This window comes from Manacus candei, unplaced genomic scaffold (assembly GCF_025592945.1).
Source record: "Manacus candei isolate 608988 ecotype Guabito, Panama unplaced genomic scaffold, ASM2559294v1 h1tg000017l, whole genome shotgun sequence".
In the NCBI taxonomy this organism is placed as follows: domain Eukaryota; kingdom Metazoa; phylum Chordata; class Aves; order Passeriformes; family Pipridae; genus Manacus; species Manacus candei.
The window spans coordinates 1221692-1247019 of record NW_026138065.1 but is presented as its reverse complement, the minus strand read 5'-3'; positions in this window follow the sequence as shown (position 1 = coordinate 1247019).

Below are 25328 nucleotides of genomic sequence, written 5' to 3'. Positions count from 1 at the left end.
GTGATGTCAGTGACATTGTCCCTTTGGTTTTCCAACAGTGTTATCACAAAGAGTTTTTGGAAACTAAGTAACCAGGGGACAAGAGGTAAGGCCCTAATCCACCCAAATAATTGGCTAAATGATAGAAAACTACAGGTGGAAGTAAATGGTCATTTTCCTCAGTGGAGGGAAGTGATCAATGGAGCTTGTGCAAATCCTTTGCTTGTGCTGGTAATCTGTGCCAGGTCTGGGTTGTTTGATGTGTTCCTAAATTATTTGGATATGAGAAATAAAATACGGGTTTTTTTATATATAGGCGTGTCGCAAAGCTGTGAGATATCCAAGTTCCAAACTGGACCTGGGTATCAGAGTCTTTTTCAGCCGGATAAGGGAAATATATAAGTTCTTACAAATCAAAATCTTTTGGGGCCATGTAGAAATTCTGTACACAGAGGTTTCTTTTCTCTCTTTGGGCTAAGAACAAAGGAAGATCCATCATTTTTTGACAGGGGACACCTCGCAATCAATTGGAAGGAAGGGAAAGACCTTTTTCAGAGAAAAGAAACCTTTTTAGGCAAAAATTAATTTATTAAACTTATCTGAAAAAGGGTGGGATTTTGTGAAACTATAAGACGTATGAAAATTAAACCCAAAGGTTTTTCTCCCCAAAAAACTCGGTGTGAGACTAGACACAGTGCGCTGAATAAATTCTTTCTTTTGTTTCATGAGTTTTTGCTGTCTTTCTAAATTCAAGGGAGAGATATTTCTCACATGGAGAGGGAAGGGAGCCTTGAGTCAGTATTTGTTGGTGAAACAGAGTTGTTCAAGGTATTGAAATGAAGGTAGACAGTTAGGAATTGCAAGAGAATCTAATGAAAGTGACTGGCAATAAAAAAACAAATCAAATATTTGGAGGTAAATTATCTAATTGGTGAATCAAACCGTTTACATCACCGTGTGAAGAGGTGCATATGGAGAGGGGGAGGACCCCCAATTTTTGTGTATGGTGACAGGCTCTGAGCAGACAGGTCCATAGGAAGAGCAGCTCCATCCACAGAGACAATCAAAAATCAGTTAAATATTGAGACCTATTGGGAAATGAAGAGAGTGTGAAACAGGAACCCCAATGCCACTGCCAGGGAGGGGTCCCAGCTCACCCCTGTGCAACTTTGAGCCCCTCTCTGCAAACAACACAACCGAAGGTATTCATACAAGCAATGACTGGGTTGGTTAGGACTGTTAAGCCTCAAGAAGGTATCATTTAGGAGGATGCAAGAAAGATATAGAAAGTTGTGAGTGTCCTGGGGAGATGGCTAAGAATCAACAACTCACTGTCTCTTCTGCTGCAAACCCTAGGGCCATGAAACCACTGTTTAGTGGAGCCATCAAGACAGAGGCAACAGAGCTGATCACTTCTCTTTGTCTACTGCTAACTCACATGCAAATATATTGGGTGTCAAGACTCATTTGTTCAAGGGGATTCTTGACAGTTTTGCCCATCTGGGTTGAAATACAGCTGTAGGGTCCAGCTTTGGGCTTGCCGGTGGTAGCAGGGTAGAGTTTGCAGGGCTGCCCCAGCTCCATCCTGCCTGGAGAATGGAAACAGGAGTGCTTATTATTAACAGCCTGCTGAAATGTCTGCCCAGTGGCAAATAAAGGACCAGACGCCATTAGCTCCTGTCGTAGTAGTGCCAAAAGAAAAAGATTGTAAAGAGGGAATGTGTTTTTCCATGCCAATTGAACAATTTCCAACTATCATTAAAATGTTTCAATCATGTAATTATTGCAGTCTTTTTACCACAGAGAAGCATTAAGTATGTTTTGCAAGGCGAAGTTTTATTTTTTCTCTTCACAAGTTCGTAATAACTCCATCTTTTTAAATGCCGAATAGGTAATTTTACTGTAGTAATTTTACTCTTAAATAGCTGGTATGCCATGCATTTGAGTTTTCCTACTTTTGAGAGAAGACAGTAATATAGATTTTGGCACCTTCCTGTTTAACCTAGTTAAGCAAAAATGAGGGAGGTACATCTCAGACATGTGCAGGTCCATTTATTGTGGTGGTTGCTGAGCTTGAACATAGTCGTGGAATGATGACCTTCTTATTTAGAGCAGGAACATATCTGATGAATGCAGGGCTACATCTTCTGGACCCTTACGTCCACGTACATCATCCATGAGGAGCAGAAGTTGAAGGGGATCAGCTGAACTGTGCACACAGCTCATGTGACCAAGGGTGGAAGGCAGTTTGGACTGGTAACATAGCAGCTCAGCTGCTAAAAGCAGACTCCCACCAAGGCTGCTGGCAACATTTCAGTACTCATCAATGGTGAGCATCCCCTCCCTGATGGCTTTGGGGATGGGGAAAGCAGCTCTATGCCTCTCTCTCAGCTGCTATAGCCTTGCTGATTGCTCTACTCCAAAGGATGCTCATTCCAGCACTGCCACTCACCCTGTGTTGGAAGGAATCACTTTTTGTTCTCTTGTTTTTCCCCCCATGCATAAATCTTGTCAGCTTCAACCTAATTGCATCCTTTTCCGACAGACTGTCTCAAGAGCAATGCAAATGAGCTTTGAAATGTGGAGATCTGGTTTATATTTGTCAGTTAATTGCCTGAGTGGCACAGACATCTAGAGCTGGCACCTGCCTCCTTGTGTTAAGTTCCATCTTTGATTTCAGACTCCATGCTGCATGTAGAAGATGAGCTCCTGAGGGAGGAGGATGTGCTCTTTGGGCACTATCTTGCTTTAGGTGACAGTGATCTAAATTCCTCAGACTGAGTCTGTTTTACACTGCAAATTCTGATCACAGAGGTTGTGGTCCAATGCAAAACAGCATGTTCACTTCTATGTGAGCTGATCCAGCCTTCACTCAGTGAAGCCCCAGCCTTCTTGTTCATCTGCCTGTCCATGTCGTGTGACCATGTGGATCTGTGGTGCGCATGAGCAGACTTGCTTCTCCCTGAGATTTGACTCTGGAGTGCTTATGGACATGAACAGGACACATTCCTTAGTAGATTGTCCGATTCTGAACACAGACGCTGGAAATAATAGGACATTTTGTTCTTTTTCAACATCTTTAGTTTAAGAAATTTCCTCACACTTAAACATTAAGTCGTGAAATTCAGCCTGAATTTCTTTCGCACCTCATTTCATCCCCTTGTCCAAATTTCTTCATTCAAATCCATGTCAGCTTTACCCAAACTCCCAGCAGTGCACAGATGAAGCTAGTCAAGTACAGATCTGGCTCTCATACCAAATGTCTGAAATCAACCTTGTTTTCTTTCCCACACACTTCTGTCTTTTTTGCTCTCTCTCACTCTTTTTTTTTTTTTTTAAACAACAAGATGGCAGTCAGCTATACAACAACACATTTTCTGAGAAAACCAGTCTATTGGGCTGTGTAAGATTTGACTTCCCTCCAGATAAACCTTACTGCTCCTGCTGCCTCTGCCAGGGTCTCCTGCAGCAGCAGATCAAATTAACTGAGTACCCTGCAAAATACTCCACTACAAACAATGCGTGCTTGAAACTACACCAAGGCCCTAGTCATAGCTCTGACATTTTCTAGTTCATCCCAATGCAGAACACAACCAACACATTGGAAAGGTTTGATGACTTCCACTGACACAAATGTCATGGCATCACCATGCTGCATGACAGGTACATTAGAAATGCATAGACCAATTTATCAGTACTGCAACAGAAACCCAGGGTGGATGACTTCAAGGCTGGAAGCATCAGCCAGCATAGGTCTGCACAGCAAAAACTTCACTGTCTCTGTGGTTCAATTTTCCAAACACTGAAGGAACTGAAGATACACTGATTCATAGCAGCTCTGAGGTTTTGTCCCAGATCATTCATCATCTTTTTCATGGAAGCAACAGGCAAGGGTTGTTAGGACAGAGCAGAAAGACCAGGCAGTCAAATACATGTGCATGTACATGTGTGGGATCAAGAGCTTAAATCTCTGTGAAACCTGGAGGAGGGATAAAATTGACATCTTGCATCTGCTGCTAGGGAGCTGGGACCATCAGGCAGGAACTGTAACAGTCTGTGCAAGGAGAAAGCACTGGAAGTGATGTGGTTTCACGAAGAATTTGCTTTTCTTTAAAAATCCATTGAAGCCTACGAAATGCAAAGACAAGTCTTATTTCAAGAAATGGAATCACAAAGGCATAGGGAGGAGGGAAGTGTATTCAGGGGAATATCACCATGCTTGCCCTATTTTCATATTCTTTATGGACTCTTAGTTGGTCACATAAGTTCTTATTCTTGTTTTGCTGGTGGGGAAATGCAGCTAGTTAGTGTTAAGGCTTGAAATCATCCCACAGCTGGATTTGAAGCTGTGTGGGTTATCCAGTTGTTAGAAGTGGTTTGCACTTTTACACAGAAGAAACAGATGGCATTACAAACTCCTATGCTGCGGGCTGGTGTCTCTTCGCTTCTCCCAGGAGCAGTACGCTGATCTTTGCTCTTGACAGGCAGCTCCGTCTTTCTCCGTTGAGACAAACTTATCCTGTCTGTATCTCCACCAGAGTGAGCTGAATAACATCAGGGTTGAATGTGGGTCTTGCAGATTTTCACACTGTTGCCTTTGGCAGCACTGCGGTATGCAAACACGGCTGAGGTTCAATATTGGCAGTTCTTTGTATTTGTTGCAGAGAATAAATGAGGTGAGGCCTATATTTTCCCTATATTCAAGCTCATATTTTTTCATAGCATACAATTAACAAAATGATCTGATTAATCAGAAAGGGGAATTTTTAAAATCAGCCTTATGATTCCGCACTTTCACTGCTTACTAACAAACTAATACATGCTGCCCCAGGGTATTTCCCGCAGAATAACAACCAGATGGGTTATTTTGCTTCAAGCTGTTAACCTGAGCGGATTACTAAAAGCCTGGAAAAGGCTTATATACTTCTGCTCTTTATTGACGTAGAAAAAGTTCCACAGAATATCTTTCTCATATTTGCCCTTAGCACTTTTCCAGAAGTACAAGGTTGATCAGCTTCTTTTGATACAGAAACAATTTTTAAACATTTAGTCATATATATCTGAAGTGTTTGCTAATATGTGGTCTCTATTTTCAGTGCCTTAATGAACAATTTTTGGGGCTCATTTCCATTGAGGCTGATCATTTGCAGTGCTCAGTATTGAGTTATGGCATCCCATTTTATATTCTGCTTCTGCCCATGCTAAAAGCCTAATTTGGATCTGCAGATTACGCCCTGGGAATAGACACTGAAACTTCAGCATTGCAGAGCTGGAGATGGTGACATCTAAAGTCCTTTTTGGATCAGTTCCCAAGAAACTACCCACATAAATTTGTGTTGTTCTGCCTTGTAACTTGCCTTTGCAGTTCCTACTACATTGCTTTCTGTTATGCTAGTTACCCCAGGCACATTAAAAAATACACCAAGTCTGCCTCTGAGTCTAATAATCCTCATGTCAGTTTTATTTGTTGCACAGAGGAGAGGCTATAATAAACATAAAACAAAGAAATGAGGAAATCGTCATTATAGAGTGCTTTTACTAATATCTTGTACTAATAAACACAGTTGTCTATTTGGAAAGATCTGTTCTTCAATCTGTTGATTTATTTTATATTAGCAGTGCTGTGAATGTTGGCTTCTCTGTTTTTGTAAGACAAGCAGCGGAAAGAGGGTTGCCTCACAGGAGAGCTATGGAAAATTAGCTTGGTCTTTTCTGTAAATACTGTTTTATGCCCATCAGCTGGAAGATTATTCAGGGTAATTGAGAGGGCTCATTGCCTCAGCCTTTCTGTTTACTTCTGTCAGGTCAAATTCTGTTCCTGCCTGAATCGGTTGGAATCTTCTTGCTGACTTCAGTAACACCAGAGTACGGACAAAAGCCTTCAGGTGATGAGTTGCGATGGGTCACTGACAACCTCATGGTCACCGTGGACAGATTGTGTCCCTAAATGCAGGCTTCCTGCAGCGGTACCCAGGCAAGCTCCATGGAAGGTTCACAGCCTGCACCTGTCCTGTTGGGTGGGGAAAACCCAGCCGGCTGCAGTTGCATTCTCTGTACAGTAACATTGGAACCCACCGATTTGCTCACCCACATAAGGAAAATAGGAATGTTTTCAGTTTTACTGATTGTTTTTTAAATCTAATCAGATTTCACTCTTGAAATGAGATAATGAGGTAGCTCTGGCAACTACTGAGTGTGAGGAACAGGGCAGGGCTGTTTTCTGAGTGCTGCTGTGTACCACCAAGTGCCCGTCCCTTTCATCAGGCAGCTCTGAGACCCTCTTCCTCAAAGAAGACAGAATCCTTGCTTTAGTTATGGCACCGGTCAAAGCCTCCTCTTCCTCACAGCTCTTGGCCAACTTCATTGGGCTGCTTTCAATATACTTTAATACCTCTTTGCTTTAGAGCATGTGTATGCTGGTGCTGTGGGGAGTAAGCAGCAGCATCCCAGGAAATGAAATTGCCCAGTGAGGACAGAAACTGCTCAAGATTATGCTCTCAAGCTGTGGTAGCTCATATCAAGAAGGACCACACACTTTTGCTATCTCTTACCTCTGAGGAAAAATGTTGGTTGACCGTAGATCTTACATTATCACTTTATCATGTTCATAGTCATAGTTCAGAGCTGTAAAGAAAAGCAAAGATACAGTGTCTCTTGAACTTCAGAAGCCAGTTGACAAGCAAGAGATTCAGCAAATATATGGTCATACAAACAAATACAAGGACAAGTGTTTGTTTGGGAGATCCTTGTTCCCCTGGTTCAGGATTTTCATAATTTACAGTTATATGTGGCTTGGGCACAGAGGGCATGGGGAGGAGGGGCTTGTTCTGCATCTGCAGCAGAGTTGCTACAGGCCTCTGTGTGGTGGTGCCTCTAAGTGGGCTGCTCTGACATGCCACCACAGCTCCACTCGCTCTATGTTAGTGAGCACTCACATTGCGGGTGGGAAGCCCAGTTGGATGCAGTGTTCTGTCTCTTGTATTTACCTATCCAGACTCCCTTACAAAGTGGGAATAAGCAGCATTATTTCCTGTTCCTGTAATTTTTTTCTGTTGCTTGGATCTGGCAAATGTTATTGCAACCTGGTATAAGAGATTTATCTTAGTGAGTTGGCCAGGTTTGTTGAAACCATTACCCACTGTGTGCTACATATATGGAACAGCAGATCAGGGCTGAGACCTATGGTTATAGCCCCTCAAAACCTTTTTCACTGTCCTAAATTTTTATTCAAAAAACCTGGAAATGTGGAGGGGGAACAGCTTTCCCTGCACAATGATACCTGATCTCAATTTGTCCATCGGAAGCTTCTGTAAGAATTCCTCCGGTGCCACCAACACTGCAGACTCACTCTTGCGCCCCAACCCACAGGGACAAGGTTCACTTTGGTGTGTTCAGACCCACAGATAAATCTGTTCCTGGATACTACCAGCCAAGGGGAGATGCGTGCTTCCATTCAGTGCATGCTCCACTGCAGCATCTGTTCCTACAGAAATAGAGCTCTTCATAATCCTTTGCCTAAATAGTATTTCTGCAGCTGGATTTCATTATGCTTAATTCTTCTTTCCTTGATGAACATTGACTGTTGCAAGTTCTCCTTCTGCAATCCCTAATGCCCAGTGGCAGATAAAAAATCACAGCCTTCCTAAACTTTGATCATATTCAAATATTTCTATCATTTATTTGTTCTACCATGAGAAATTTGCAGGAAGAATACAACATCAGCTTTAAGCATTTGCAATACTTTTTTCAAATTTATTTTACAAGCGTGAGTGCTGCACTTGTGCCTAGAGAGGGACTGAAAATCCTGAGGATCCAATGGAGCATCCATATTGCAGCAGTGCCAGACTGCAAAGATCAGGGCCTCTTGTTGCACGTACAGTCCAAAATCCTTGGGAGAGACAGCAAGAGCCCAAAGACCACATGGTTTAGATCGGGTAGCTACAATACAGTAGATGGAAAAGGGTAGCAAGGAGGGAAAATAAAATGCTGGTTTCATGTGCTCACTGACAACACCAGGGACAGACTTATATGTCCTGATGCCTTTTTAGTAGCACTGCCCAGGAGATCTCAGCGCCACAGGTTTGCCATGATATCCACTTCCCCGTGAAAGCTCCTCACTATTCTGCTCAGGCTTCCTGGGAAAAAAAAGCTGCAATTAGGGCAAAAAGGGCTCCCTTGGTGCTCTCCAAGGAGGATTCAGCAGCAACAGGTGCACCCCACTCAGATGGGTACTGCAGCAATATGAGGGTATTTGGTAGAGGGGCTTTGGAAGCAGGATTTCCTCACTTTGCAGGAGCAAGGGAGATAGTGTGAAATTTAGGTGCCAGCATATAGCCTGCTAGCTGTTTTGGAGCTGATCCCGTCGAACCCTCACCTTGTCTGCCATCCCTCCCTGGCTGTGATGTTAGCTGTGTGCTGACTCCTGATTTTGTAATACAAAAACTGCTTCGCCTTAGGCCTTGCTTCTGCTAATCTCACAATTAATTTCAGTAACCAGAGTTAATCCTGGTTTTAACTTTGTTGCAGCTTGAAGGACTTCTGAGATATGAAACATTGGGCAGTGAGTGGGGTTTTTTAAAGACATGTTCAAATATAGTTTTTCATACCTGGGCAATCCCAGAAAGACATAACCTTGGGTGCCAAACATTCTGCTCCACTGACAAAAGCTTCTGATACATCTGAGTGCCACACAGATTCCTTTCAACCCCTGACAACTAGTCTACAGACAAATCATGGAAAGAAGGAGCACTGTCATATCCTCAGCCATTTATTTAAGCTGTGGTTATTGCCTATAGTGCCATTATATTTACACACATTACATGGCAGGTGACGTATCTGTTTTGCGTAGTATCACTAAGAGAAGGGTTAGGACATCTTGTAGAGATCCAGCAACAAAAGCAAACATTGTGTAAGAATTCAATACCATTATTTAATAAGGAATTCAACATAGTGTATTCAAGTTCATATATTTATACAACTTCTTTTACTGTCAGTTACAAGCAGGAGTGTAAAGTACATCTCCCTTGGGGTGGTTGTCTGTGCATCACTAATGATTACTGCTGTAAGGAGTCATTACATTAAATGTTCAAGTAAGAGAAAGATTTTACAAAGTCAAGCTATGAGATATGAGGACTTATTTCAAATAAACAACCCAAGTATATCTACTTCCCTCCAAATGTTATCTTAAACTTTAGTGTTGGGTTTTCTGGCAGAGAAACACTTCAGGCAGACTTTGAACATCCAGATACTATTTTCTTTTTTTTGTTTTTGCTGATCATGACCTTTTCCTGTGGCAGCCTCAAGGAGTTTGAGGAACTGGATTTTCATCTGTTATACTGAAGTAACTCTTTTGATTGCTGCAAGGTGAATGCTGACTTACCTGTTACCTTACCTGCTCGCACGGATGTGGTGGACTGCCCAAGTGGTCTGTCTGCCACTTCCAATAACAGGGTCATGAACACACTATTCCTAACCCTGCAATTTACCATCATGCAAACAGCTGGAACAAGTTGAAACCAAGCAGAAGACAGTATTGTTACCATATGTATTCCTTATCTTGATTTACTTTCACTGAGTAAGTTTTTAAAGGAGCTTTTAAGAACTCAAGTGCTATCAAGGATTCTAGCCACTTCCAGAAAAAACAAAGATTGCAGGTAGGAAGTTATATTTCAGAACAACATTTCAAATGCTGTTTGGTTTCCCCACAGACATTAAAACATGATATATTTTTTCCTGTATTTTTCCCCCAGTCTGAAAGCCAGGATAAAGTGCTACAAGTAAAATTGAATAGGAAGAGAAGAAGTATTCAGGTAAAATTATCTGTAAGCTTTTCTGTTTTGCAGACTGCTTCTTTTAGGATTGAGAGATAATGGAGGCTTGTGGGAAAAAACTTGTTTACTGATTTACTATCTGATGCCTTCTGTGTCCAAAAATTAGCATAACTTGAGTGCAAATATAGAGATGCTCCGTGGAGACAAGTTGAATACCTTTAGGATCTCTTACATAGGCCTAGATCTATGGATCTAATGAAGAACATATCTGTCAAAGCAGAAGACCATCAGGTTCCATGAAATACACTTCTACTTAAGAGGGAGGTGACACACAATTCCAGAGTCCATATCCAACTTGAAAAATGGGATAAATCTGTATGTCCTTCTGGTAAACAGACAATGTGACTCTATGGCCCTTGAAGCCATGTGCCAATTTTGAACTCTCTTTAATGACCCATTCACCAATTTCAGAGGCATCAAGCCTGTCCTAGTGTTAGTGAGAGCAGGACCAGGAGAAAATATTCATGTGGTGCTAACTTGGTCACAAGTTTCCTCTGGCTTGTTAGCTATGGCTTTTTGTGTCATCAGATGTTTGCTCATGAAGTCTCCTTTAACTCCCAATGCCAATGCATATCAAATGGGACAACTCCAGGAGCTTGGCACGGGGACAGTGATACATTCAAACAGTTGTCTGGAGTGCCTAGGGAAGAGTTTAGACACTTCAAATCCTGTTTCCTTTGAGATAACCCTGAGTTTTGGAGCTGATGGAGCCAGGACCTCAGCTTTCCTCTGCCCCTCACCCTTCATTCCCTCTAGGCATTACAGTGCACTGGTCACCAAAGGATTTCTCTGAGGGTACTCACTGCTCTACCTGCAACGAACATGTTATGGTTTAATAAGATGTGGCTGGAGCCTGTACCATCATTCTAGTTTAGGACTGGAATGTCTGCTTTGGAAAGTTGCCATTGCTGAAGAAATGCATGCACAGGGCTTTTGGGGACCTTCAGCTCACGGAGTGACTAATGATCCCAACAGGGAGGAGGCCTAACCTTGCTGCAGGTACTTGCTAAGGATGCTGCTATACAAGCCTACAGCATTAAGGACAGATTATGAAAAGCCCCTTTGCTTCCTCAAAGAGAATGCATCCAGGTCTTTCCATAGCACTTTTCTGGGAAAGTGGCCCAATGAGTAAGGCAGGAGTTTGGATAGGAGTACCCATACTGCCTGGCTCCAGTTGGTGCTGCTTGCTCCGCCCCCTCCAGCCTGCTTGGCACAGGTTGGTGTGGGAACTCACCCTTGTGCCAGACTCTCCAAGTGAAGCCTGCAGCACTTCCAGATGTTGTCTGCCAGCAGCTCATGCAGTAAGGTGATTGACCACCCTATTTTTAGGCTATTCTGAACAGGTACATAGATCAAAGCAGGACACCACCCATTTTCATTGTCTTCCTGCAAATCTGATGTCGGTGGCGAAGTACCACTGGCTTCAACATAAATATCATTTGGTCCACTATAAATAGAAGTGGTGTCAGTTTTAGAAACAGTCAGAAATGCTTCCTTCCATTCTCTGCCAACCTTTATCTCCTATATTTAAGCTATTTTTCCATTCCAGTCACTGTTTTATCTTCTCTTTAATGCCTTTGTACAAAAGCCATTAATCTACTGTATGAAAAACTGTCAAATGCTTCTGGAAAATCAAAATATTCTGCTACCCACTAAATTGCCCTTATCTGTCATGGCAGTGGTATCTTCAAAGGATTCCTGAAGAGTAGTTAAGCATGACACGATCCTCCTGTGCCTCAGCCTGTGCTGGCTTCCTGTACTTCATCTCTTACTACATCTCTTGAAAAGGCTCCCAAGCCTTTTCCCCATAACAGATGTCCAATTCACTAGCCATTGCTTCCCAGATTGTCTTATTTCTATTTTATTTTCTTAAATAATAGTAATCTTTGCCAATTTCCAGCTTTCACATAGCATTTCCTATCCTTAGACCTTTTACAAATATACCTGCTTGTTTCCCTAATTCCTGCGCACACTCCCTCAGACACCATGGGGGCTGTGATACAGGATCATGGTGGATTTCTGCCACTTGGTAAATCCTGGGTTCGCTTCTGGACACAGCTTTCTCTTTTACAGCTGGAAGTCTGATTCCAGACTTGAGCAGGCTCTTTTCTCCAACAGCATTTAAAGTCTGCGTTTTCCTGACATCCTTTACTTGTTCTCTTAATCATTTTGTGCAACAGCTAATGATTGTTTGATTCTTAAAAGAGAATATGCCTTCGGAAACTAAACCCAGCTTAAACCATCTACCTTAAACATTGCTTCAACACTTCTCCTTCCAACCAGAGGGCTGTCTTGGGGACAGGGAGCAGGAATTATTGTCCCATCCCTGGACAATGGGCTGCTGCAGGGAGGTGGAGATAGTAGGTAATTCTGTATCAGCCAGAAACATTTCTGTAGATGGCTTTGTCTTGCTGCAAGAGGCCATGCTGACTCCTGGGTGCCCAAGGTCAGACTGTGTTTAACTACTGTGTCAAAAAGTCCATCTGGATGAGCGGGAAAGGCATCAGACATTAGAGAACACAAACTCTGTCTGTGCTCATTAAAAGTGGAGTTCATTCCATATTATTAGCTCCAGGCTCCAGATACTGTTCAGTACTGACTAAATTCAGATGTGATCATCTCCTCACACACACACACACACACACACACACACACATATTGCTGACATCTGTTAATATTCTTCTGGTTCAGTTTCTCAGCCCAGGAAGCACTAACCTTGACACACATATTTAATTTCAAGTGCAGCAAGACCGTTGATGGTAAAGCACTTACTGAGCCTGCTTGGATGAATACATAAGCTAATAACTTTCTGATGGATTCATGTATATGCATGATGTTAATGACAGCTTTTACATGAATTCCTGTAGGGAAACTGTGCACACTCTATATTAATATCCTATTTCCATTTGACTCTGCAATTTCACATATTAATTGATTAACAGCAGCCAGGAGGAATGAACAACAAGAATGCCAGGCTAATTTTTTAAGGGCTGGTCAGCACATAATGGGCTTAATGGATCTCTGTCTGCAATGGACCCAGCCTTGACCTTACTGAAAGTAATGATAGTGCTGTGCTTATTTCAACAGCAACTAACAGAGGTTCAATAGCTATACCTCAGTGACAGGAGATCTAAAGAATGTGAATACCACAATGTCTCTGCTTCATAACTAAAAATACTTATGTCTACACCTAGAGTTGCATGACCAAAGTATGAAGTATGAAACTACCAACTGATAGTAACAAATGCAAAAAAAAAAATCAAAAAAATGGGGCACTAAAAACAAGATAAGAATTTCCTTCTTTTTAAAACTACCCTGTGCTCTCCCCATCCTCTCAGCACACTGCTTTTGAACTCAAAAATCACTTCTTGGCACTCAGACTGATCCATAAACAGTTTCAGTATATATGTATGTACATGTGTACGTATATACATATTCTGCAGAAGTTCCCATGTATGGTCATTTTGACAGCAGAAACAAAGTTGCCCATCCTCAGTGCTCCTTTCTCTAAGGGGTTTGTGAAGTGCAATTTTCCCGGTTAAAATGAGTCATCTGGACTCTGCAGGTATGTCCAGGGAGGCCCCAGGCTGGTCTGGACTTGCTAACTCAGAGGGGCAGAGATAGGGAGCAAGAAGTCTGTGAAGCTCACTGGTGTCCTGACACTCCCTCGTTACCTTTTTTCCTACTGCCACACCCTGCTGGAGCTCCCAGATCTCTTCAGTAATCCCCAAGGGTTGTCTTACATAGGAGGAGTTTCCTTCTGCTTTGTTAGGATGAATTATGACCACCTTTTCCACTAAAATATAAGGACAAAACCTTGCACATTGGTCAATCTGGTGTGGAGCTTCAATGGCGTTGCAGGCCATTGGTGTCAGTGAGGGCACATTCCTCCATTTGAGCAAGTTAGAGCATCTTTCCTTACCACTGAAAATTTGAGGGCCATTAACAGTAGGAAAAGGACTGTCTTCTCCTGCCTTTGTTCAGCATGTCTTTAGTGACCTTTTGCTAGGGAACTAAAATAAAGATGTTGAAAGGTTTTTAACTGAGTCACCTTCTCACTTCCCTGCAGTTAAAACCACTTCACGACTCAAATGCTTCTCCCAGCACTGCACAAACAAGGATTGTTTTCTAGAAGAAAGGTTGTGTGTATAAGGATTGTGTTATAAATCATCTTTTTCATTACATGTCTAATAAGCATGAGTAAATCTCAGGCAGAAATATTTTTGAAAATTTTAAAGCAGTCTGTAGACTATTACTGGGTTATTCAGGGTTTGGAATTGGGGTTTTTAATGAGATGCACTCTTTGTTTCATCTCTTCATACTCAGACAAAAATCATACAGACAGAAGACTTAAAATATTTTCTTCTGAGGTTGGTGAGTTGCTAGTAAACAGATAAGCCAGCTCTTTCTGAAATACATAAATCTATCTAAGTGGTCTAGACATCTCCCCAGCTTTTTTGATTGTTTAATTTACTTCTTACTCACAAAATTTGCATTTACTGTTAGGTAGGTTTCATTTGGCATAACTCTTTCAACAAATGGTTTTCAGTAAACTGCAAGCTGAAGTTAAACACTGGGCTATCATTTGTGTGGGCAGGGAGTAAGGTTGTTCTGCTGCAGAATTTCTCTTTGACCTGGTTAAATCGTGTTGAAACAGCCTGTCTACACTTGCAATGCCATGTGGACTAAGAATGAGGATTTAACATGCAGTAGCATTCCTGAGGGACCTCACAGTGACTGTCCTGGCGGTAAATGAAGAGCCTGTGTCTGGCACAAGCTAAGGAGATGGATGGAAAGACTTCTGGCTGCCAAAAAAGAGGGACACACATAAAGTAAATCAGGACCACATCTCAGTTTCTCTGGTTCTTCAGTCCCTTTGGCCGATTAATACAATAATAATGAGCCCTTTTTCTCTCATTCTTTGTTTGTCTTGTTCAAATACACTGCAAATTCTTCTGGGGCAGAGACTGGCCTTGCAAGGCAGCTTTGCACTCTGGAGACAAGGCGGTCCCTAGGGCCAGAGGAGCAGTGTCCAACTCAAGAAGCTACTGCTTTATTTTGATACTATTTTCAATTTTTTTAAGGAAATGTTACATATTATGTACTGATAGTTGCTATATGATCTCCTCAGAGACAGGATAAATGTGTTCATCAGAGATACAGCAGTGCATGGGATTTCCAAACCTGCCTGCACCCCCTCAGGTCACACTGGTGCAAACACCCTGAGTTTATCAAGCCAATCCTTTCATGCACATCTCCAGCATTCGAAAGGCCCAGATAAAAGATTTCTTTCATCAATCAGTTTTCTGACCCTGTTTTACTTGATTCGCCTTCTCCAATGAGTCAACACAGCCGTGCTCAAAGTCTCTCCATTTTTGCAGTGTCTGAGAGCTAAGCAGCTACAAGCCAGTCTACAAGCCTTGTCTGAGTTATCACCTCAGTAGCTGTCCTGTGACCTGCAGGCTTTTTAGGGTACACATGAAGTATACATGTGCAATTCCCCTGGCACTGGGGCAGGGGATCTGAGCACCACCTGTAATGGGATTGTGCAGGGATGGGAAGGCTTGTGCCCAGATCCCAGCAATGTTGGTTTAGCTCAAATAGGCTCATTTCACACCATCTCTGAATTCTCAAGTTTGTTTAGGCAGAGCAAAGAAGGAAATAGAGGCTCTCTTTGTCAAAGTAACCAAAGATGGAGGGAAACAAGGAAAGGAAACCCAAAATGCTGATTAACAAGCCTCTTTCCAGGCTCTGCTGTAAGGTGATATCCAGTGACAGGGAGCACACACATATCTCACCACTTCCTCTATCTTGAAAGATGACAGGAAGGATGAGGCCATTTTGCTTTGAGGATGAGCTAAGTTAAGCCCTTAAAATGAAACAAAGACAATTTGTAGACCCCTGATAAAAGCCCTGTGTGTGGCATAGAAACTTTCCACTGCTGTCCAATGCCTTGTTATAATCTTATCACCTGCTGCTGACTTACCCAAACAGTTGCTTCCTACCTACTTATCTCTGTAGGGGAGTGGGGAAAATAACAAAGAGCTGTGGACCACACACACATGTATTCAGAAAGTCCCATGCATGCAGGACTCTGAATTTTGAGGAGTAGAAAATCTCTGATTATGAAATACAGGATTTACCTTCATCTTGTTCCTGCTCCTGCTGCTATCAGTTATAGCACAAAATGGGTGTTTACTCTTCACCAAGATTTTACCCAAGCAAATTAATAACTCTTTACACAGCTTCTCACTCTTACAGCTCCCTAGGAACAACTTTCTCCATATTAAACTCTTCCCAGTGAAAGCACCTTTGGAATGGTGCTCTCTATTCTTCTGATGAAGTGGAGCTCACCTGAATGTCAGAAACACAGCTCTGGCTTCTTCATATGAAGAGGGAAGTTAAATAATTGCCTCCATCTGGAAAACTTCAAGTCTGGAAAATGGTGAATTAGGGTGGCAGTTCCTTACCTTTCATTCATACTGAAACATGGATGCTATGGGATGAAAGTGGCACCCAGTGAGTCATCCACTTTGGCCTTGCTTGAAGCAAGTGCTGACCTCTTACATGGGGAGTTTGCCCAAGAATAAAGTGTGCACATGGTGCATAACATGCAGGAAGCTAATTTTATATCACTGATTTGAAGGTTGCCCAGGGAGATAGTGAAGTTTCCATCCTTGGAGATATTCAAAAGCTGTATGGACATGGTCCTGGGCAACCTGCTATAGGTGTCCCTGCTTGAACAGAGGCATTGGAGAATATGGCTTCCAGAGGTCTCTTCCAAACTTAATCCTTCTGTGATCAGTTCTGTGACATTGCTGGCATTGTGGGAGCCCTTGCAAAATTTCCTTGGTGACAGAACAGCGTGATGTCTACTCCAGCAGATCTCCAATGTTTCAGTGGCTTGCAGGTTTTTTGATGTCATACATAGTCCCTTTGAGTTGGCATAGCAGGTCATAAGGGAGTGCTGTATACAGTTGTGTCAAGTTGTGACCCACAGCAAGCTTGATTAGGTGTCAAAAGCAGTAATACTGAGCCAGTGGAGCTCTCTGTTAGCTGCCACTCCTGAGCCCATTACGACTCCACAGCATTCTTAGCAACTTGCAACTTGCTTGGTTTGATAAGAAAATTTTTCCTAGTATCTAGCTGAAATATCCTCCATATGATGCTTTTTCTCCAGATTTTCTTGGGTCCTTCACCTCCTGACATTTAGAATTCATGCTCCCTGTCCACTTTGTGGAGCAACATTTTCTTTCTGCCATATATTACCTATCAAGCCCTATCCTGTTTCTCTGCCTTCTCTGACTTCTTTCTCAGCCTTACTCCTGAGGTCCCTCTGGCAAATGGACTTGAATCCACTGCTCTGATACACAGAATAAAATATTTCTTGTTTTTGAGAGGTCGTATTTTAAAGCTACAAATCAGTTTCCAAACCCAGCTGTAAGTCTATAAATGCAGTGTGATTTCCCTTGGATCTCAGGGCTTACACGCACTAAGTAAATGTCAGAGGGGGGGCCTACAGGACTCTATCATGGAAAGGAAGATCTTCAAGAATGCAGTTATGGTCCAGCAAGGTCCAGAGTACCCCAAGATGTTGCTCTTGTTCCTGGGTGTCCAGTCCCCCAGCAGACTACACAAGGTGTATCCATCTTCATGGAAGTAGAAGTTGGCCCAGAGCATTGGTTTTGTTGGGACAGCTGTACATAGCTTGGAGATTTTCAGCTCATTATTCCCTTTAACTTCCAAATTGAATTTAGACCAGGCCAAATAAAAACCACTGCTTAGAACCTGAGAGTCACATTATTCCTTCATGAGAAAGGCACTTCACTCTCCTCACTGTTTTAGCCCTTTCCTCTAAATCGTCACAATAAAGTTGTCAATAAGGTGAACACTGGAGCTTTTCCACACAGGTCAGTTGTTTGCACCAGCACAATTTGCTTTATGAGAGGCACAGATCTCCACAAAGCATTGCTTAAGCTTCAGTATTTATATTGTGTGTCTCTGCTGTTTAAAATGACTGAAATCCCATGGTTTTGTTTTGATTTTTGTTAATTTAGGAGCAGCTAGAGGTTCAATTTAATCCAAAAGCAGAAGTCATCCTAAACAAAGTGAAAAAATTGGACTAGATAGCCATAGCAGTTTTTTAGTATGCAATATGTTTATCTGAAATACAAATTGTAAAGTATAAGAAAGAAAGTACTGCTTCTACTAATTTGTACTGTGAATGGGTAAAAGCAAAGCTCAGAGGAGTCAGAGACTCAATTGATCATTTGGAGGCACAGATGCCAATTCTTGGTTATTTTCTGAAAGAACCATGGTGTTTTTACTGTTTTTCTAAGAAGCTGGTTGTACAGCCCCATGAGTACTGAGGATCTCAGCTTTCTCAGTCCTGTGCGTTGGGAAGGAAAAGGTTGCAAATATGAAACCTGAAGGTTCAAACTGAAGAGAGTAAATAAACTGGACCTGAAATCTTGTTATCTCAAAATCTCTTGATCATTGGCCCTGACCCACTTGCAGTAGGCAACACCACAAAGGTTTACTCAAAATCTGAATTCAAACTAATTCTCTGGAGACGTCTGCCATCTTGGGAGATGCAGCAGGAGAGTCCAGGCCCCTTCAGCTAGAAAAGCAATAGTGAACCTGACACGGAAGCCCTTTCTGACTTCATTTCTGCATTCAGATTTAGGAGAGGAATATAGAAGATTTTTGACCTGTCTGAAAATGGAGATGCTCTTTGAAATCTTTTGCTAGCATTGTATTAAGATGCTTTTGAGAAATTTCCATGCCTATAAAATGAGGTTTTTTTTAAAAAAGGAGGAATTTGCAAACAGATCAGCACAATTTAATAGGTTTAAAAGGAAGAGATTTGAAACCACTATGAAAATCTGCAAAATATCCTAGGATGGGTCTTCCCAGCAGGTGTTTTAACCATGCTGAACAATTCTGCGAAATGGAGGTACCTCCTGCCATGCAAGAGGCAGTTTTCAAAAATAATCATTTTTCACTAACTATAGTAGGGCTATTTCATGAAGTCAGCCTTGCTCTATCTAAATGCCCTCATGCTAACACCTTTTTTGCTTAACCAAGCCCAGCATTTTCCTGGCCACCACCTTTTTACTGAAGCTCTATAAAAGGTTTGCAATGATACACAAATCCTCCTGAAGCCTGCCTGGTTTCAGATTTCGTTATGAGCTTGAAACTCAACCCAGGTTCGTCCAAAAGTTCAGTAAGGGTTCGTGAACTTTTCTAGCCCAACTGGATTGATTTATGATTTTGTGTCACAGCTACACAAGTCACGCAGCTTCAGCATAGGGCAAAACCTGGTGAGCCTGAACGCCTAGCCAAGCAAATCAGCCTCTCCTCTTCCCAAAAAGGGTGGATGCTGACTGTACCTCCCCAGTGGCTTTCTGGGCCATCATCTAATAAAAGGACTGATCTTCAGAAAGTTTTAAGGCATCTAGTTGTGCTGATCTGTCAGGAAAATGGTCCAATCTCACAGGGACTCAGCCAAAATTAAAAAAAGAACAAAGCAAGAAAACAGATGCTCAGAGTTAAGTATCTTGCTTTTTATTTTGTTGACCAAATAGCTGGGCTGATCTCCACACATGTCTGAGTGTACAACAGCTTCTGGTTTTAATCAGAGCTGTTGTTTAGATGACCAAGTACAAAGAGAAAGTAACTTTGTACTAGTGCTCCTTGGACAACTCAGTTCTTCAGCTGCAGGCAGCGCTCCTGGATGCCAGTGGGTGGAGGAGATAGTCTCAGGCTGTAGGCAGCTGGCAACCCTTGTTGACACGAGGGGACACAGGGCACCGACACGCAGGGAACTTAGAAAGTTACGGAAGTGCCAGGGCAGTTTGGTACCTTCCCCACCTCCCATCTTCCTGCCTCCCAGCCCTGGGTATCAAAGGACCTGTTGTAGCCAATACATGCCAAAGACCATGTCTGCATCCTCCCAGCTGCTGTGGAGCAGCTCTCCAACACTTACGACACTGCAACTTGCTCAGTCTCTCAGGAGTACCTCATCTATGTCTGCTGGTGCTGCAGTGACTGAATGACCTCACTCCCATACTCCATCGTTTTGGATGTGTATTTGGCTTTTCTGATCTGGAACCTGATCACAGAAATCCTATTCCACTACAGATGCTTAGAATCTGGTAACCACAAATGCTGTTAGGATGTGGTGACAGTCTGTCATCCTGTCACACAACACCGACGTGCATGAGGCAGTGGCACAAGGCTACAGCCCAGCTGCACCCAAGCTCAGCTGCTCTGCTGCTGATTGAGCAACTTCGGATCTAGAAACAGCACTGGGTGAACCCTGCAAGGTACCAGGGTACCCTCCTGGGTGTCTGCTTTGTCCTTCTCAGTAGCCTGTCACCCTCACCCACTGGAGCAGAGGCGGGTGCTAGGCAAGGGGTGGTGGGAAGGCTAGGCCAAGATGTTGAGCTGGAGTATCCAGTTTCTTATGTTGGGAGTTGAGAGCACAAAGCTCAGTGGAGGCAGGTGCTGCAACAACAGATAATGCAAGGATAATGGATGTCACAGCACCTGGCGAAACCAGCAGTAAAAAGCCTATCAACCTCAGGCTCTCTCAGATGCAGCCTAGGCGTAAATAAATGAACAGCAGAGCTTTCATGCTCCTCCAGAGATGTGCAAACTTGCATGTAAAGATTTTGCTGATCTCTCTGTAGTGCCTTGGCACTCCCAAGATGAACCACTGAGATTTATGCAGTATCTGTGGAGACACAGCTGCCTGGTCACACTTGAGGACAGGGCAGCTCCTTCTTTTTCACTGGTGCTTCTGATCAGGAGAGGAGCTCCCTGTGTCAGCTCAGCAAGAGAGCAGAGGCCTTCAGCCCCCTAGGCTCCTGGGCCAAGACTTTCCCTTTCTTTGAGAGCCTTGAATCCCCTCTTCCACTTTAGATTAATGAGTAGAAAGGAATTTTTGCAGTGTGTTCCTAGATCACTTCTTGTTTATCCTCTGGGTTTCCTCTCCTCTGATGGTACCACAATGTGGCGTCTGCCACGCTGCCAAATGCGGAGAAGAGTAGGCTCCAGCATGCACAGAGGGAGAGTGTGGTGTCTTTGGCAGCTGGTGGAGCAACTGTCTCAGGTTTCCTTTCATTTTAATGGTTCACATACCTCTCTCCACGTCTGTGTCTGATTTTCAGGGCACGACCTTGATTTTACATCAAACATTCCCCATGTCTCTCCTCATCCCACTGCTGTCTGACTAGATTACCAATGTTAGAGCTGATCTTTCTATTAAAATGCTTGCGTTTTATTATTTTTCTAACCTAAAGCCCGTCTAAAATACAAAGCCTTGTTCATCCTTTCCTTGAGGGCTCCTGCACTTTGATTCCTCATCCCATCCTCCACTGACAGACAGCCATAAAGTGCAATGCATTTGCAGCAGCTGAAGCTGTAGGCAGCCATCATCCTCTGTATACTTCCCTATACTACAGGTAGCTGCTGTGATCCTGCTTTTATTCATAAATCAACTCATAAACACCCCACATTTGGAGTAGTTCCTATGTCATTGGCAGCAGTTGCAAAATTAACACTGCTGTTAAAGTAGTCCCACTGACAGCTCAGATACATCCCACTTCCTTGGCACTTGAGTGTTTCTTACAAGCAGGAACAAAGAACTGCCTGGCCAGTGTTTTTGCAATTGAACGTTTGACACTTGATGAGGATGAAGATCAAATAATTAAGACATAGACAGTAAATGTGGGTCATTTTGTTTCTGACATAGTTTTCAACCTGATCCACACTTCAGAGGGCTAGCTCCTTTCATACTACTCCTATTACCCCAGCATTCAACAGAAGTCATTTGGGTTGTGTTATTTTTCCCCAGCTTGGAAAATGACTGAGTTTGCCCACAGCAATATTGGAAAGCTCCGTCTCACCTCCTAAACCAAGGTCACTTTCCCTCCCCTCTCATTAGTTCTTATTCAGGGCTTTACAAACTAAGCTCTCTCTGCTTCTGTGTGGCTGCTATCAAGCCCTGTAGCAGGGAGAGTTGTGCCCAGACGCCCACTGCAGCTGCATACCCTTCTCCTGTGCAGTGCCTGGGGCTTCCCTTTGCCTCTCCACAGCAGTGGTGTATACATGTGAGTTGTGAAATGCCCCAAGACGTTCTCAGGTGAAAGGCCGTGGGTGCTGCCTCTCCATGGGAAACTTCCCTCTAGTTAGTTTACTCGGTGAGTACTCCAGCATGGAAGCTGTAAGTAATGAATAGAAGTCAAGTTTCCAATCCTTGCATGTGACCAGCTCTCTCAGAAAGTTTGGACTGTCCTTGCATCGTAATGAGATCTGATTCAAAGATTCAAGATTTAGAGAAAATTTCTACTTAGGGTCAAGTATTAGAACTATTCCCCCAGTAGCACCGGGAGCCAAGACAGGGTCCTGGACTCATAGCCTGCAGGGACTCTAAACAGAAGCAAGCCTGTTTTGGAATTCTCCTGAAAGAGGTGAGATATACCACAAAAGGTAAAACCTTCCTAGATGATAGAAAGTGTGGCTAAAGAGAAGTCCAGCTGAAAATTTCATGAGAAGACACGTTTAGAAATCAGCAACAAGCAAAGACAGAAACATTAAAAAGCTAAGAACAGAAATACCCCTCTATTCCCATTTCCTAACTATGTGTGAAGCCATGCAGGTAGGTAAGGATGACAGCAGACACCTTATGTGCATGCACAACAGCAAGAGGAGTCCTGAGCACTGACACGACTGCAGTACATCCCACACTGCCCTCCATCCTTGTCCTGCCTATGCAAGCTCTGTTCAAAATGGCTCTGCCACCAGGCCCCCACCATGAACTCCCCGTGCTCTCACCCACAGGGTGACCTCAATGAAATTCACCCTGGTGCAGGCAAGATGTTCTGGGAAGAATCCCCACCCTGCCCCTCAGGGCCCTCACCTGCTGTCACAGGCCCTTCCTAATTGGATACATCTGACCTACTGGTGTCTTTGAAAGTCCTCCAAGGATCTGTTTCGAGTAACACGTTTGGTTTCACACTGAATTTACAGAGTGAAAGTTTTACCAGCTGGAGCAGTCTGAACCAAAGCTGGTCTTTCCACAAGGAACAAATCACATATTGGATATAGATCCCTCCCGGTTTCAGCTTTCCTCTCCGCCTACTCCACTCACTTGCCGGAAGAAGAGACTGGAAATTGTAAAGGTCTAAACTCCACTCTCTGCGGAGGGAGTTCATTGAAAGATCAACAAGCATTGATTCTGTTTTCTTCCCCCAAAGTCCTAGCTGTGCCTTGGACAGCTTTCCCATAAATTTCAAGACAAAATAAATCACAAATTAAAGAGACACTCCAAACATTAATGGCAATGTGAATGGCACCCAAAGAAGAACAAAACAAGCACTAATCCTGTCCATTTAAAACTCTTCTAAAGTCCCCCGATGGCAGAAGACTTGGCTCAGGGAAGTGCCCTCCTCCACGGACCCTGAGCACTTCCTAGAGGGGGCAAAGCAGCAGTATGCCCCAGGCAGGAGACCTGGGGCACAGGCAGGTGAGTGACTTGCACAAGGAGATTTAGTAACAGAGCCAGCATCAAATTCTATGTTTCCTGAACCCAAGGATAATCCCTTATTTCCCCGATCAGGCTCCATCCCATTTCTGTAGGCAGCATTGCTGTGTGAGGATGGACATTTTCCATTTCAGTTAACTTGGACTTAGTAAAAGTGAAAAGAGCAGCATCTCTTGTGCCTTAGCCCTCATCTAGGTAAGATGAATCACCCAGACAAGAAAACTCATTTTTGTGGTTGAGAAATGTCCTGAATAATTTGGTTTTTTTGCAAATTGCATATCTGAATGATGTATCTAAAAGATAACACTGATTACAGATATTCAAAAATCAGGAAACATTCAGACAATTGTAATGCTGATAAATAAATGCAATGAGTCCCATAAAGATATCCATTAAGAAATGAAAAATGAGTCTTTGCAACAATATTAGCTCATTTCTAGATGGAGCTAGTGAAACAGCTAATGATAATGGAAAAGACTTTGATTAATATTTTTGTTCTGTCCTTGAAAAGAAAAAGATGACATGTTGAGATGACATAAGGATGATCAAGTGCTCTCCAGTGCATCACTGAGAAGAATGACAGACAACAGCTGTTAGGGATAAACAATTTTAAATTGCAAAGCCCAGATAACTTAAACCCTGAAGTCCTTAAAGAGCTGTCTGGGAGATGTTTGGCCTGTTTGCATTCATTTTTAACAACCCCAGGGGTGCCAACAAATTTCTAGTGGACTGGAAAGGGCCTAAGTGTATGCCTGTGTGTTAAAAAAGACAGTATGGAAATATCTGACATCAATCCCAGACCAAACAACAGAGAAGATGACATGGGATTTATGTACAACAAAAATAAATTTTCTGTTGAGTTCGTAAAAAGTGACTGATACTAGTAGATGCCTGGAGGCAATACCTAGATCAGGCATCACTAGGCACCACAGCACTTTTGGAGGAGAATAAGCATATTGCAACAGGTCCATACAACATGTAAACCAGTTGAGGGGCTGAATGGCTGACAGACACTAATGGAGGTGGCACACATGGGAACACTTTTGGTGGGCTCCATGGGGACCTCCTCTATACCTGACACTTTGCAGCATCTTCCTCCAGTGATCTGGAAGAAGTGACTATTGCTACTGAGAGAATTTGCTGGAGTCTGTAGGACTGGCAAGGTACTGAGGGGGTTTGATGATCCCAGGCAATGAAGACAATTAGGAAGCTGAAGGCATTCAGACAAAATGCTCTTCAATAAAATTAAAAAAACACACTGTGGAAGTAGCAAGGAAGACAGTTGTACCTACTGTGTATGAATCTGTAGCCTGAATTTTGTCTTCCTTGTGCAAAGGCAGTACAGTGTGAACCTGTGAGGCAGTGACACCAGAAAAGGACTAATGATCCCTTGGTGAGAGTGCTGAAAGGGCAGACATGGTTGTGTCAAGACAACCAGAAAGCTGACGAACCCCTCCAGAAAACTGCTGGAGGAAAATGGCACTCTCCATCCTGAAAAGTACCTCTGTCTGTGAAAGCTTCATCAGTGCTGAGGTGAAAAGGAAGGAACCTGTATGGGCAGCATTTCTCAAGGAGAAGTTGCAAGCAGGAAAGTCACTCAACGCCACTGCACCCTACAGGTATGCACCACAGCTAAAGCCCTTGAGACTACCTCACTTTCAGGTGACCCCTCCAAAAACCTAGGCATGAGATTTGCCTGGAGCTTTATTTTCTCCTTCTCTTTATCTGTCATCTTGTTGGTCCAGGGTAAAGAATACTCCAGTAGGGACTTCAGGACTTCCGGAAAGTCCTGAAGACACAAAAGCAGCTACTGTGATCTTTCTTCGTTTCTACCATCCAGGACCATTCATGTATCTTGACGAGAAATGAACAAGGGGAGGCAGAAGGGGCAGTTTTTACCAGCAATTTGGGTTCAGGCTTATATTCTGCTCTAACTATTGTATGGCACAGCTGAAGGCTGCTCCTGGGCA